We start from the raw sequence: 14,106 nt of genomic DNA, 5'->3' as shown, positions 1-14,106 counted from the left end.
GGCCCTTCAGGGCCAGGACCATCAGAGCGGGACCTTGGCTCCCCTTTCTCTCCCCTCCTCACTCCGACTAAGGTTTATCTGGAAACGAGGGACTGCCCTCCGACCGGGCGGAGTGGATAGCGAAGCTAATAGGAACTGCTTGCCGACGGCTCCTCAGCATCTCCCCTGCAGGGCTCTAGGTGGGGACCAAATGTCCCAAGGAGCAAGGTGGGAGCTGAAGCTGGACTCTGGTAGCGCACGAGGGAGAGGGGCACCGAAGCCCGACTCCAGAGCCCGGATAACTCCGCCGTTCCCCCGAGAGCCCGAACCAGCCCAATCTGGGCTCTCCCAGATCCGTCCTTATCCGCACCGCCAGGACTTCCAGCTCCCAACTCGGTCTCGGTCCCAGACTTCATCGCCAACAGTTCTCCCGGGACTCACCTTCCTGACTCTTTCTCCCGGGACTTCCTCTTCCCCTTCCCTCTCCAAACACCTTCTGGACTCCCCGCGACTCGATTCCTCCTCGAATTCCTCTCCCACCCATGCCTTCCCCGGACCTCCTCCCCCTCATTCCTCCCAGGGATCCACCTCCCCGAACTTCCTTCCACGGGAATCCCTCCCGACTTCCCCCGCCACTCCGGGGAATATACACGCGCGCTCAATTTCTCCCTCTCCCTCTCCCTCTCTGTCTGTCTCTCCCTCCCTCCCTCCCTGGACAGAACTCCATCCGGAACTCTTTGCCCGGCCCGGGCTCCCTAAGCGATTCAGAGGACATGTCTGCGGGAGGGAAGGAGAGGGAGGGAAGGGGCAGAGGAGGAGCGGACCCAGGGGAAATGGAGTTGGAGGGCATCGGGGTCGAGAGGAGGCAGTTAGCACGAGGGAAATGAGCCTGGGGTAGGCGAGGCGGAGGGGGGAGCCGGAAAGAGGAGGGAGGAGGTCACAGCGGGAGCATGTCTCTGAACATATACCCATCCCAGGGAACTGCCCATGTGTGAGCCTCTCTGCGGGTCCCTCCCAGACACACAAGTGTGTGTACTTCTCCAGGGTCTTTGTGCATGTCTCTGTGTCCTTACTGCCACACAGTGCCTTCATGCTCAGCACCTGTGAGTGTGGGGGAAGGGTTGGGAGAAAGAGGGGAGATGAGGACTGGACACTTCCTGAGCTCCAAGCAAATATGGTATGGGCATTGCATGGAGACTGTCAGCATGTAATATCCGTGCCCCTGGAAAGTGACTGCATGCATATGGGTGGGTGTGAATGAGGCAAAGACCCGCTCCAGAACAGAAACGCTGCTGATGCCCACTACTCTTTGATACCAGGAGCTGTGTCAGACCTTTGAGAGCAGGCTGGTCGTAATTACCACCTCCTACTCAAAGAGAGAGTATAGACAGGAGGAGGCACAGTTCCAGCCCATCTCTCTTTCCTATGTTACTAGGCATCTCCTCAGTGACCACTTCCCTTGAAACACATCTTGCCCGTCACCTGGCAGCTGTTCACCTCTACTGGCCAGGGTCTGAGGGGATAGTGCGGCAAGGAGTTGGGTCTGGGGATTAAAAGTCCAGGGATGGGGCCAGCAGGGTACAGTAAGGGGTGGAGGTGGGTAGTAGGTCCAGGCAGGCAAGACAGATAAACCACTCAATCCAGGCTCTCAATGTCAATCTCTTCTGCTTTCCAGGCAGAGGGAAAAGGGAAGGGTGTGGAGTTTGCCCTCCCCCATCCCCTTTAGATACCTCTATGGCCACCTCAAGTATGGACACAGCCTCCTCTCCTCCCTCCAACCTCAGAGGTGAAACCCTGACAGACCCCTGCCTTCCGATCCAGATTCTCCACACCTCCCAGCCCATGCCCTGCCAACCTCCCAAAGCCTTCCCACTTGAGGCACCGGGGACACCTTCACTTCTCCCACCTTAGCTGGGGACACAGGCCTAAGGGTAAGCCGGGAGGAGAGGAAGGAGGGCTAACGGGCAAATGCAGGGTTGGGGTCAGTGGTTGAGATTTAGTTTTAGTCTGTCTCTGAAGCAAGTTTCTGGGGCTGGGGTACAATAATAATAATGATGGTACTTGTTAAGCGCTTACTATGTGAAAAGCACTGTTCTAAGCGCTGGGGGGGATACAAAGTGATCAGGTTGTCCCACATGGGGCTCACAGTCTTAATCCCCATTTTACAGGTGAGGTAACTGAGGCACAGGGAAGTTAAGTGGCTTGCCCAAGGTCACACAGCTGTCAAGTGGCTGAGCTGGGATTTGAATCCATGACCTCTCACTCCCAAGCCCGTGCTCTTTCCACTGAGCCATGCTGCTTCTTGTGTGTGCACTTTGTGTGTGGGGGAACAGGGGTGTTTATGAGTGGGTGTCTTTTATGGTACTTTATATAAAATGTACCATTTTAGGTACGTGTGTATGTGTTTATAGCTGTGTGTGGGTTTGTTTCATTTTAATGGTATTGGTTAGGCACTTACTATGTGCCAGACACTGTATTAAGTGCTGGGATAGATACAAGATAATCGGTTGGTGGACATAGTGTATGTCCCACATGGGACTCACAGTCTTAATCCCCATTTTACAGATGAGGTAAATTACAAAAAAAATGAAATGACTTGCCCCCAAATCACACAGTAGACAAGTTGGGGAGCCGGGCTTAGAACCCAGATCCTCTGCCCAGGCCCGTGCTCTTTCTACTAGACCATACTGCATCTCTAGGCACGTGCTGTGCGTGTGTGTGTGTGTGTGTGTGTGTGTGTGTGTGTGTGTGTCTGTCTGTCTGTCTGTCTGTCTGTCTGTCTGGGCTATCTGGGTCGCCCTGTTTCAGGAAGGTGCCTAGAGTCTGGAAAACATTCCCTTCTCCACAGCTTTGCTGGCTCCAGTTGACACCTGGAGGGATTCCTGTGTCCAGGGCTGAGCACTGGAGGGGAGGCACAATGCCCTCAGCCTCATTTCCTTATTTTGATATCAACACCAGGCACATTCATATAGTCTCTCTGGCCCAGGAGGAGGGGATGGCACCCAAGGGAAACAGGCTATGAAACACCCTGTGAAGACATGATGGTGAAGGTCACTTTCTGGGCCAGGGAGACTTGGGTGAGAGAAGAGGCCCTGGACTCCTGGGCTAGGTCAGGTACCCCTCCGGAGCTGATCTGTAGATTAGAGCTGCCTCTCTCACAAACCCATCTGATTTACAGACAGTCAAATTAGGGCCAGCTTGCTCATTACTGCTTTGGACACATTGATTTCTGGGAGTCTGGGTCTCCAAGTCAAGGGTGGGAGGGAATCCCGGTGGCCAGAGTGTGTGTGGGGGGGAGGAGGGTGTAGGTGTAAACACGGGTGAATTTGAGTTTATATATACAGTACATGTGCATGTGGGGATGAATATAAATGTCCTGCCCCCCCAAGACTGTAAGCTCGTTGTGGGCAGGGAATGTGTCTGTTTATTATTGTATTGTACTCTCCCAAGTGCTGAGTACAGTGCTCTGCACACAGTAAGTGCTCAATAAATATGACTGACTGACTGAATAACTGCGTATATAAGGAAGTTTATATGTGAGTGGGTTTTTCTGGGTTTTTTTTTCAATGGCATTTTTTAAGTGCTTACTGTGTGTCAAGTTGTGTGCTAAGCACTGGGGTAGATATAAGATAATCAGGTTGGATCCACATAGGGTTCACAATCTAAAGTACGAGGGAGAACAGGTATTGCATCCCCATTTTACAGATGAGGAAACTGAGGCACAGAGAAGTTAAGTGACCTGCTCAAGGTCACACATCAGGCAAATGTTGGAGTAGGGATTAGAACCCAGGTCCTCTAGCGCCCAGGCCCATGATCTATCCACTAGGCCACACTGCTTCCCATAGTGTTCAACCTAGATGGATCCCTCCATTTGTTCCTGGCAGGCCCCATCTCCGCCCCGTCCCTGTCTCCAGTATCTTACCTATCCCTGCCCCTGCCTCTGCCCTGTCTCTGTCCCCGTCCCAGACATGTTCCTGTTTTTATCCCTGCCTGTCTCTGCCTCTGCCCCACTTTTACAAAGCAAACCACTCAGGTAAGGAAACCTCAGAGTTAGCTGGGTTTGCCCGGTAATGAGCCAATCATCACTTCCCACTCAGGGTGCTATCCTAGAGCCAGTACAGCTTTAGGTCCAGGGGTGCCTGTCCTGTCGGGGATGGAGGAAGGTCCTGTTATCACTACCGTCATCAACAGGAGCAGCATGAACAATGATTTCTTCAGTGCATTGCATTGTGCAACTGCATCATTCTAGATGTCAAATCAATCAATAGTATTTATTGAGCACCTACTATGTGCAGAGCATGCTATTCGTAATCACTGTGGTATTTATCAAGCACCTGTCCTGTGTCAAGCACTTTGTACTGAACACTCTCAATCACATTAGACACAGTTCCTATCCCAGATGGGGCGCACAATCTAAGGAGAAGAGAGACCAGATGAAGAATCTGAGGCTCAGAGAAGTTAAGCGACCTGCCCCAGATCACATAGGAGGCAAGTGGCCGAGCTGGGATTAGAATCAAGGTCCCCTGACTCTGAGGCCTGTGCTCTTTCCTCTAGGCAACACTGCTTTTAAAAACTTGGCAGAGTACAACAGAATTCCTAGCCATGATCCCTGCCCTCAAGGAGTTGACTGTCCAAAGGGAGAAGACAACACGCCCAAAAACTGACAAGTTCATTTCCCCAAAATAAACAGTGAGAACATTGTGACAATACTGGTTTAGTTGAAAGAGCACAGGCTTGGGAGTCACATGTCATGGGTTCTAATAATAATAATAATGTTGGTATTTGTTAAGCGCTTACTACGTACCAAGCACTGTTCTAAGCCCTGGGGGGATATAAGGTAATCAAGGTTGTCCCACGTGGGGCTCACAGTCTTAATCCCCATTTTACAGATGAGGGAACTGAGGCACAGATAAGTTAAGTGACTTGCCCAAAGTCACACAGCTGACAAGTGGCGGAGTCGGGATTAGAACCCATGACCTCTGACTCCCAAGCCCGTGCTTTTTCCACAGAGCAACGCTGTTTCTAATCCCAGCTCTGCCACTTGTCAGCTGTGTGACTTTGGGCAAGTCAGTTAACTTCTCTGTGCCTCAGTTACCTCATCTGTAAAACGGGAATTAAGACTGTGAGCCCCATGTGGGACAACCTGATTACCTTGTATCTACCCCAGTGCTTAAAACAGTGCTTGGCACATAGTAAGTGCTTAACAAGTACCATCAAAGCCAAACACATCAAAGTTAAGAACAGCTGAAAGGATCGAAAAAGCCTCTTTCTCAACCCAACGGGAGCTCCTCCTCGGAAGAGTTTCCCGATTGTTCCCAGCATTCTCTGCTAAGGAAACCCTGATGTTCTTTTCTGCCTGTTGCTGGGTTCCTCTTGACCTTAAGGATCATGAGAAGATGGGATGGTTCTGAGTTCCCCTGGGGGTTCGTGTCCCAATTCAGAGGACCTAGGGTTATCCTGGTGACTGGAAACAGCTTTGCTGCCCAGGGATTCTGTGGGGCCAGACCAGACCAGACCCCTGGGGTCACTTCCTGCTAATGGATCTAGGCCCCCACCTGCAGTGACCACCACCACCCAAGGACATCCCAGATTGTACTGGTCCTGAACCCAAGGCTCAGAACTGGCCCGGCCACAGAGTGCCGTGAGGAAAATGATGGCAGGTGGGGTTCAGCCGCCAATTGTTAATAATAATGATATTTGTTAAACACTGACTATGTCCCAAGCGCTGTGGTAGATAGAAGATAATCAGATTGCACACAGCCGCTGTCTCTCATCCAGCTCCCAGTCTAAGTAGGAGGGAGAACAGGTATTTCATTGTGGGCAGGGTACGTCTCTGCCAACTCTGTTACATTGTACTCTCCCGAGTGCTTAGTACGGTGCTCTGCACACAGTAAGTGCTCAGTAAATCACTGATTGATTGACTGTACTAAATCCCCATTTTGCAGATGAGGAAACCCAGGCACAGAGAAGGTAAGGTCACCCGGCAGACAGGCAGCCTGTACATCAAGTAGGTGGTAGTCGGCCGGTTATAGGCTCCTCAGCGAAAGTACCGGGATTAGAATCCAGGTCTCCTGAATCCCAGGCCCGTGCTCTTTCCACTAGGTCCCACTGCTGCCCCCCCCCCGCCCCCCCCCCCAAAGAAATTGGTCAGTAAAGGGAGACACCCAATCTTATCAGCCTAGAGTTCCAGCTCCCTGCTCCACTCCTCATTCAGCCCCTTAATAGGTCTGAAATCCAGAACCAGAGTCAGCCTTTCCCTTCGGTACAGAGGAGTCTTGGTACTTTCGCTGAGGAGCCTATAACCAGCCGACTACCACCTACTTGATGTACAGGCTGCCTGAGGCCTCTGTGGGACTACTCAGTTACAGGCTGGTCTGGATCGCTGAGCCCCCGGGGTGGCTCGGCCCCCACTGAGCTCACTCCTGAGTTTGAGTCTGAGAGGCCCAGCCCAGGCTGTTGTTGTCCCACCACGACCCAGTCCTCCCACAGCACTCCTCTAACGCCAGCCGACCGAACTCTGCCTCCATCTCGTCTCTCTTGCCGTCGACCCCTTGCGCACGCCCTCCTTCCTCCTGCCTGGAACCCCCCAAATCATCTGACGGATCACTATTCTCCCCATCTCTGAAGCCCTACTCAAAGCATTTCTCCTCCAGGTAGCCTTCCCTGACTAACCTCTCATCTCCTCACCCTATTCATCCACCCTTCTGAGACACCTATGCTTTGAATGTGTACCTCTGAAGCATTTGGATACTCACCCCTCCCCCAGCCCCACAGTATTTATGATAAATATCCTTATACTCTGCTGTTTCTCCTATCTGTAATTTATTTTATTGTTGGTCTCCCCCTCTAGACTGTGAGGGCCTTCAGGGCAGGGATCAGGTCTACCAACTCTGTTGTACTCTCCCAGTGCTCTGCACACAGTAAGTACTCAATAAATACCACTGACTGATTGATTGATTGATACTGCAAACAGGCAGCTGCTGATCAGACCACACAGGCCTGACCCCAGGGGTATTGATTGGAGATATGTAGCTGAATGCTGTTCCCACACCTGCCCCTCCGGCCCTGGAACTCAGTGACAGAGGCTGGAAGGCTAGAGATGGAGGTCACCCTGGGCAACAAACTAGGGATACAAGGGCTCTGGACAGGTGCCCAACCAGGCCTAGGTCCCTGCCCTTAACCTGGCAGCATTGAGAAGCAGCATGGTCTTGTGGATAGATCACGGGCCTGGGAATCAGAAGGACTCGGTTCGAAGTCCTTGGGTTCTAAGAGCCGGCCCTGGCTCTTGTCTGCTTTGTGACCTTGGGCAAATCACTTAACTTCCCTATGCCTCAGTTACGTCATCTGTAAAATGGGATTTAAGACTGCGAGCCCCATGTGGGACACAGATTGTGTCCAACTTGATTAGTTTGGGTCTATCCCAGCACTGAGTACAGTGCCTGACACATAGTAAGCACTTAACAAAATAAGGAAAAAAAAGGAAGATCTGCCTGATCCAACCTCTCTTGATGTGATCACTGTGGGAATAGTAGGAAGCAGGAGGAAGGAGGGATTGCAGCAGGCCCTGAAATGCGTGGATTTTTTATGGTATTTATTAAATGCTTACTTTGTGTCAAACACTGTTCTAACCACTGGGTAGATGCGAGATTATCAGGTTGGACACAGTCCCTGCCCCACAGAGGGCTCACAGTCTAAATCAGAGGAAGGAGGATTTAATCCCCAATTTACAGATGAGGTAACTGAGGCACGGAGGAAGGGAAATGACTTGCCCAAGGTCACATGGCAGACAGGTAGCTGTGCCGGGATGAGAACCCAGGTCCTCTGGCTCCCAGCTCTGTGCTCTTTTCGCTAGGCCATGCTGGGTGGATAAGGGCGTCATTTTTTGTGGAGATCTCTAGAAACAAATGAACCCTCCATCTGGACTGTTCGATCTGGAGACAGAGAGATGGACAGGATAACCCCTGCAAGCCCTGGCCAGCCCAGGGATCTGTGGAGCCGATGAGCACTTCACCTATCCCCACTCCTCTTACTCAGTGTACTGACTCCTGAGGTTCCTGAGAACTGGAGCTTCAGGTAGACAGACAGGCAGACAGACAAACTGGCATGTAGTCAGAAAGACCGGCCAACAGGCAGACAGACAAGAGTTTTATTTCATTTTAAATACTCCACAGTACAAGCCGTGCCTCTTTTCCTGCCAGGCCAACTAGTAAAGGGAGGAGCCAGGACTCTTGGGTTCCATTCCCAGGTGTGCCACTGCCTCTTGGTTTCTTCGGCCTCGGGGGTAGCACAGGGTGTGAACACAACCGAGTCTGGCACGCACCTGAACACTGTCTACTCTTGCTAATAATAATAATGGCATTTATTAAGCGCTTACTATGTGCGAAGCGCTGTTCTAAGCGCTGGGGAGGTTACAAGGTGATCAGGTTGTCCCACGTGGGGCTCACAGTCTTAATCCCCATTTTACAGATGAGGTAACTGAGGCACAGAGAAGTTAAGTGACTTGCCCGAAGTCACACAGCTGACAGATGGCAGAGCCGGGATTTCAACCCATGACCTCTGACTCCAAAGCCCGTGCTTTTTCCACTGAGCCACGCTGCTTCTCTAAGCTAGTACCTTGAGGCCTGTCTGCTCTTTCCCCTCCCTCCTGCTGATTCTCCAGGGAGTGGGCAAGTGGGGAAGAGTGAGTCCCTTTTCTTCCTCCAACCTGACATCTGCCTTTGCCCCCTTCCACCGCCCAGTCTTTGCTTCCTCTCATCTTGTCTCCCCCTCTAAACATAAGATCACTGTGGGCAGGGAACTTGTCTGCTAATTCTACTCTTCCAAATGCTTAGTACAGTGCTCTGCACATAGTAAGTGCTCAATATAATAATAATAATAATAATATTGATTGAATGACCGATTGATTACTTGGTTCCCAGCCACCTCTGGGCTGAAACTGGGCAGCTGCTCTGAGAGGCGATGAGGCTGCAGAGTCTACAAGAAAGGCCTGAGCCACAGAGGGGGTTGACTGAGGGGAGGAGTGACCACCCTCAATCACTCCCCCAGGCCAGCGACACACCAGGCCCACAACCTGAGGAGGTTTAGCCGGGTCAGATGGTGCTTCCCACTGGCTTGATCCCGCCTGGCCTGGCCCTGCCTAGGAAGCCAGGAGCAGGCGGAGCCCACCCAATGGGGAGAAAACTGGCTGCAGTCAGCACCCGGAAACCCAGGCTGGTAGAGCAGTTCAGGCAAAAAGGGTGTAGGGGGCAGGTGGGAGGTGCCAGGACAGGAGTATAAGGATCCACCCCAAGAGCCAGACATACGGACAGAAGAATTGGGGGGCACAAGTGTTGCTACTGTGGGTCCGACTCAGGGCCCATCCAGCCCCCGAGTCTTTCTCCGGCGGAATACTCGGAGAAAGTAGGTGCAGACCAAGGAACTCACCAGACAAAGACCCAGGACCCAATCTCCCTACTCAGCCCTTTCACTCCTCAAGAATAAAGGGGGAGGGGGAAGAGGGTGGTCCATCCCCTAGGGCATTCTGGAGAGGGGAGGTAAACTTGTTATGGGCAGGGGATCTATCTGCTGATTCTGCTGTATTGTCCTCTCCCAAGCGCCTAGTACAGTGCTCTGCACACGGTAAGAGCTCAATAAATACCATTGCTTGATTGAGAGGGACCAGCACGAGACAGGCCCACTTCTCCACTCGAAGCTTACCCCATCGCTCCCTGCATTTCTTTTTAAAGCCTTGGCAACCAGAAGATAGCCCCACTCTGTGTTCCTGTCTGCAGGCACAAACTTGGGCATTCTGACTGAGGTATATGGATGGATCTGGAGGCCTCGGGGGATGGCTTGGCTTTCATCGAAAGCTGGCGGCCCAGCCACTGTTGGAAGGTCAGCAGGGGCCCTGTGGCTGACTGGCACCATCTGCCGATGCCTTGGGGTACTGCACCCTCTGGTCCCTGGAGCCCTCTTGCTGCTGGGTAACAGCTGGGTACCGTAGTTTGCTCGTTCGTTGGCCTTTGTAGCTGAAGATGCCGCCACTGATGGGTACAGTAGTTCGTTCGTTGGCCTTTGCAGCTGAAGACGACGCCACTGATGTATCCGCGATTGCAGGGGAGACTGACAAGACCAGCGTGGAACCCACAGCCCCTGTCGCAAGATGGACACGACAAGACGGTACCCCTGCCTGCCTTCTGTTTGAGATGCCTGGTGCTGGTTTTGCTTTTTTCCTGAGCCTCAAAATTTCTGCTCAAAAAGAGCCACTCCTTGATGGCGACACCGCAGGCTTGTCGGCTGCCACAGTTGTGTCTCCGTGTTCGGTTGTCAAGTCATGTTGCCCAAGGCTGCACTTCACTATGTCCAAAAAGACTTACCCCTTCTCTGCAGCTGTTTGGAGTAACAGCCATGATGTTCCATGAACTGAGGTGAGCACAGTTTCCTGGTTCATAGACAGTCTTTTTTTTTTAAAAAAAAATGGCATTTGTTATGTGCTTACTAGGTGCCAAAACACCATGCTGAGCTCTGGGGCAGATACAGGGTTCTAAAGATTTCTACAGAAATACTCTGGGCATGCCACCCCCAACCCCTCAAAAATCTCCAGTGGTTTCCTATCAACCTTTTCATGAAGCAAAAAATCCTCACTATTGGCTTCAAAGCTCTCCATCACCTCGCCCCCTCCTACCTCACCTCCCTTCTCTCCTTCTGCAGCCCAGCCCGCACACTCCGCTCCTCTGCCTCTAACCTCCTCACTGTGCCTCATTCTCACCTGTCCCGCTGTTGATCCCTGGTCCATATCCTACCTCTGGCCTGGAATGCCCTCCCTCTTCACATCTGCCAAAGTAGCTCTCTTCCCCGCCTTCACAGCCCTACTGAGAGCTCACCTCCTCCAGGAGGCCTTCCCAGACTGAACCCCCTCCCCTTTTTCCTCTGCTCCTCCTCCCCATCGCCCCTACTCCCGCCCTCTGCTCCTTCCCTGCCCCACAGCACTTATGTATATTTGTACATATTTGGTATTCTATTTAATTAATTGTGTATATATCTATAATTCTATATCTATTTTGATGCTATTGATGACTGTCTACTTGTTTTCTTTTGTCGTCTGTCTCCCCCTTCTAGACTGTGAGCCTGTTGTTGGGTAGGGATTGTCTCCGTTGCCAAATTACACTTTCCAAGCGTTTAATACAGTGCTCTGTACATAGTAAGTGCTCAATAAATACAATTGAATTGAATACAAGGTAATCAGATCAAACACAATCCCGACCCCCCAGTCTAAGAGGGAGGGAGAGTAGGTATCTTATCCCCATATTGTCTTGTCTTATGCTGTCAGGTCATCTCCAACTCATAGCGATGCCATGGACAGATGAGAAAATTGAGACAAAGAGAGGTTAAATGATTTGCCCAAAGTCATCCAGCTGGCCCATGGCTGAGCTGGGATTGGAATTCGGATCTCCCAACTCCCAGGCCCCTGCACTTTCCACTAGGCCTTTGTTTATGATGCCACCTGATGCTAAGTAAGGCAATTAGGAGTCACTGAGGGAAATACTCAAGAAGCTGGATGGGGCTCTGTGTGGGTTCACAGTCCTCCCAACCATATCGGAGGTTGGACAACATACAAAGCCCCATCCAGCTTCTTGAGTGTTTCCCTCAGTGACTCTCTGGTCTCTCTGCCAGGCCCTCAGCTCTCTTTAGTTACAATAATAATAATAATGATGGTATTTGTTAAACACTTTCTATGTGCAAAGCACTGTTCTAAGCACTGAAGAAAGCGCTGAAGAAAGAGAAAGTTACAAGAAAGTCATGGAACATCTGTGGAACTGCCTTCATCTCTGGCTGGGCTTTCACTCTCTCTGCAGTTGCCTCCTGCTCCGCTTTGTCACGGCCTGCATCCCCTAGCCCTGCCAGCTTCCCAGGCCCACAATCTGGATGAGGATTCTGACACAACCATTTCTCCTTCCCCACCTCCTAACTCTCAAACCACCCATCTCATTACCTCAGTCCTGCCCAGGCTCTGGTCACCTTGGGTCTGGCCACTGCTTATTCTTACCTTGCAGCTTTAGCAAGAATAGACATAGTACTTGAAGGTGCCACTGGTGATGAAATGCACCTGTGGGTGCCTAGAAAGGCCAATCTAGGGACCAATGTTCTTACCACTCTTGGCACAAACAGGAACTGTCCCTTGCTTGGGCCGTTGTGTTTGTCTGTAGTGCCTTGTGCTGTTTTTGCTTTGGCCTCTTTGCCTTTCAATCCTCTCAAAGCTTTTGCTCCAAAAGAGCTGCTCCTTTCTTGATTACAGTGTGCCATGCTGGTCTGTCTTCTAGTGATCGCCCAGTTTTCAGCTGAGATGCAGCTTTGTCTGAAGCTTTCTTTTACGGTATCCTTAAAATGTTTCCTTTGTCCTTCCAATTTCAGTTTACCATACAGCAGTTAATTCCATATTTATCATCATCCATTCTCCTCATATGTCTACCCAGAGAAGTTGTGTTGAGGTGAGCAAAACTTCAGTGCTAAGCAACTGACTTTATGTCCGGATCATTGATTGTAATCCTGTCTTGCCATTTAATCAGCCTCCTAAAGCTCCATTCAGCACCTCTCCCCCACCCCCCGCTTTTTTTTTTTTTAAGACTTTTGTTAAGTGCTTACTATGTGCCAGACACTGTCCTAAGCACTGGGGTAGATACAAGGTACTTAGGTTGGACACAGTCCCTGTCCCACATGGGGCTCACAGTCTCAATCCCCATTTTACAGATGAGGAAACTGAGGCACAGAGAAGTGAAGGGACTCGTCCAAGATCACACAGCAGACAAGTGGTGAAAGCCGGGATTACTCCAATCTAATAGCATGCTGCCATCATCCTGTATTTATCTGTCTCCCAGAGGATGTCCCAGTTTTTTGGATTTGATCTTCTACTTCATTGTCTATTGTTGCCTCATCGATCAATATGCTGCCTAAGTAATGCAATTCATTCATTCAGTCATATTTATTGAGCGCTTACTGTGCGCAGAGCACTGTATTACATGCTTGGAAAGTACAATTCAGCAATAAAGAGAGGCAATCCCTGCCCACACCAGGCTTAGAGTCTAGAAGGGGGAGACAGACGTCAAAACAAGGAAGCAGGCATCAATATAAATAAATAGAATTATAGATAGGTACACATCAAAACAAGTAAACAGGTAGTATCTCTAATATGACGAGTCTGGATACAGCGTGCTGTGGCCTCAGAAGAAAGTTTGTGTGTGTGCATACAGTGTTGGACACAGTATTAAAATGTGAGTTTTCCATCAATCAATAGTATTTATTGAGTGTTTCCTATGTGCAAAGCACTACACTAAGCATTTGGGATAGCACAACAGAGTTAGCAGACACATTCCCTGACTACAATGAGCTTATAGTCTAGTTTGGCCTAACATGGGATTTTGCAAGCACACAACCTCTGTGTTGTATGACAAATGGGGGTACTTAGGTTTATTGTCTGTTAATTTATCAATCAATTAATGGTATGATTGAGCACTTACTGAAGGCAGAACACTATACTAAGTGCTTGTGGGAGTGCACCTGAAACAAAACACATTCTCCGCCCTCAAGGAACTTGCAATTAAATGATGATAGCTATCAGTCCGTATGTAAGATCTGATTGATTTGGTCAAGTGGTCTCCACTCATTTGCATGCCAATAAAAGTCATGTAATAGGAGCAGAAGACCCGGAGAAGTAGACAGTCCATCTTGGAGGTGAACGCTGTGTTTTCAAAACATCCAGTCAGAGGTCCTCTTGAAAGTTGGTAAGGGCATTGTGGTGAAGGAGAGGAGAAACTACACCACCCAGGAAGCAAATGGGGCTGATTTTGCACGCTGTCGGATCTGCTTTCTTGTGTCTAATCCAGTGCTCAGGACAGTGCTTGGCACACTGTAAGCACTTAATAAACACCGCCGTTGTTATTCACTACCTTGGGCACCACAGTAAGGGGGTGGGCCTGGATGGGCCCTAGGCCCCAGAGTTCTCTTAGCTGAGGCTGAGGGGAGGTGAGCGGAAGCAAAATCGCTCTCTTTTCTTCTGGTGCTGGTGGTGAGAGGGGTTGCTTTTTTCAGTTATTGGAAACTGGTTCTCCGTGGGCAAGAAGGCTCTATCACATGATTAAGCTGATGGGAAGG

Source organism: Tachyglossus aculeatus, chromosome X1 (genome assembly GCF_015852505.1).
Source record: "Tachyglossus aculeatus isolate mTacAcu1 chromosome X1, mTacAcu1.pri, whole genome shotgun sequence".
In the NCBI taxonomy this organism is placed as follows: Eukaryota; Metazoa; Chordata; class Mammalia; order Monotremata; family Tachyglossidae; genus Tachyglossus; species Tachyglossus aculeatus.
The sequence above is the reverse complement of the archived record's forward strand: the minus strand, read 5'-3'. Positions refer to the sequence as shown.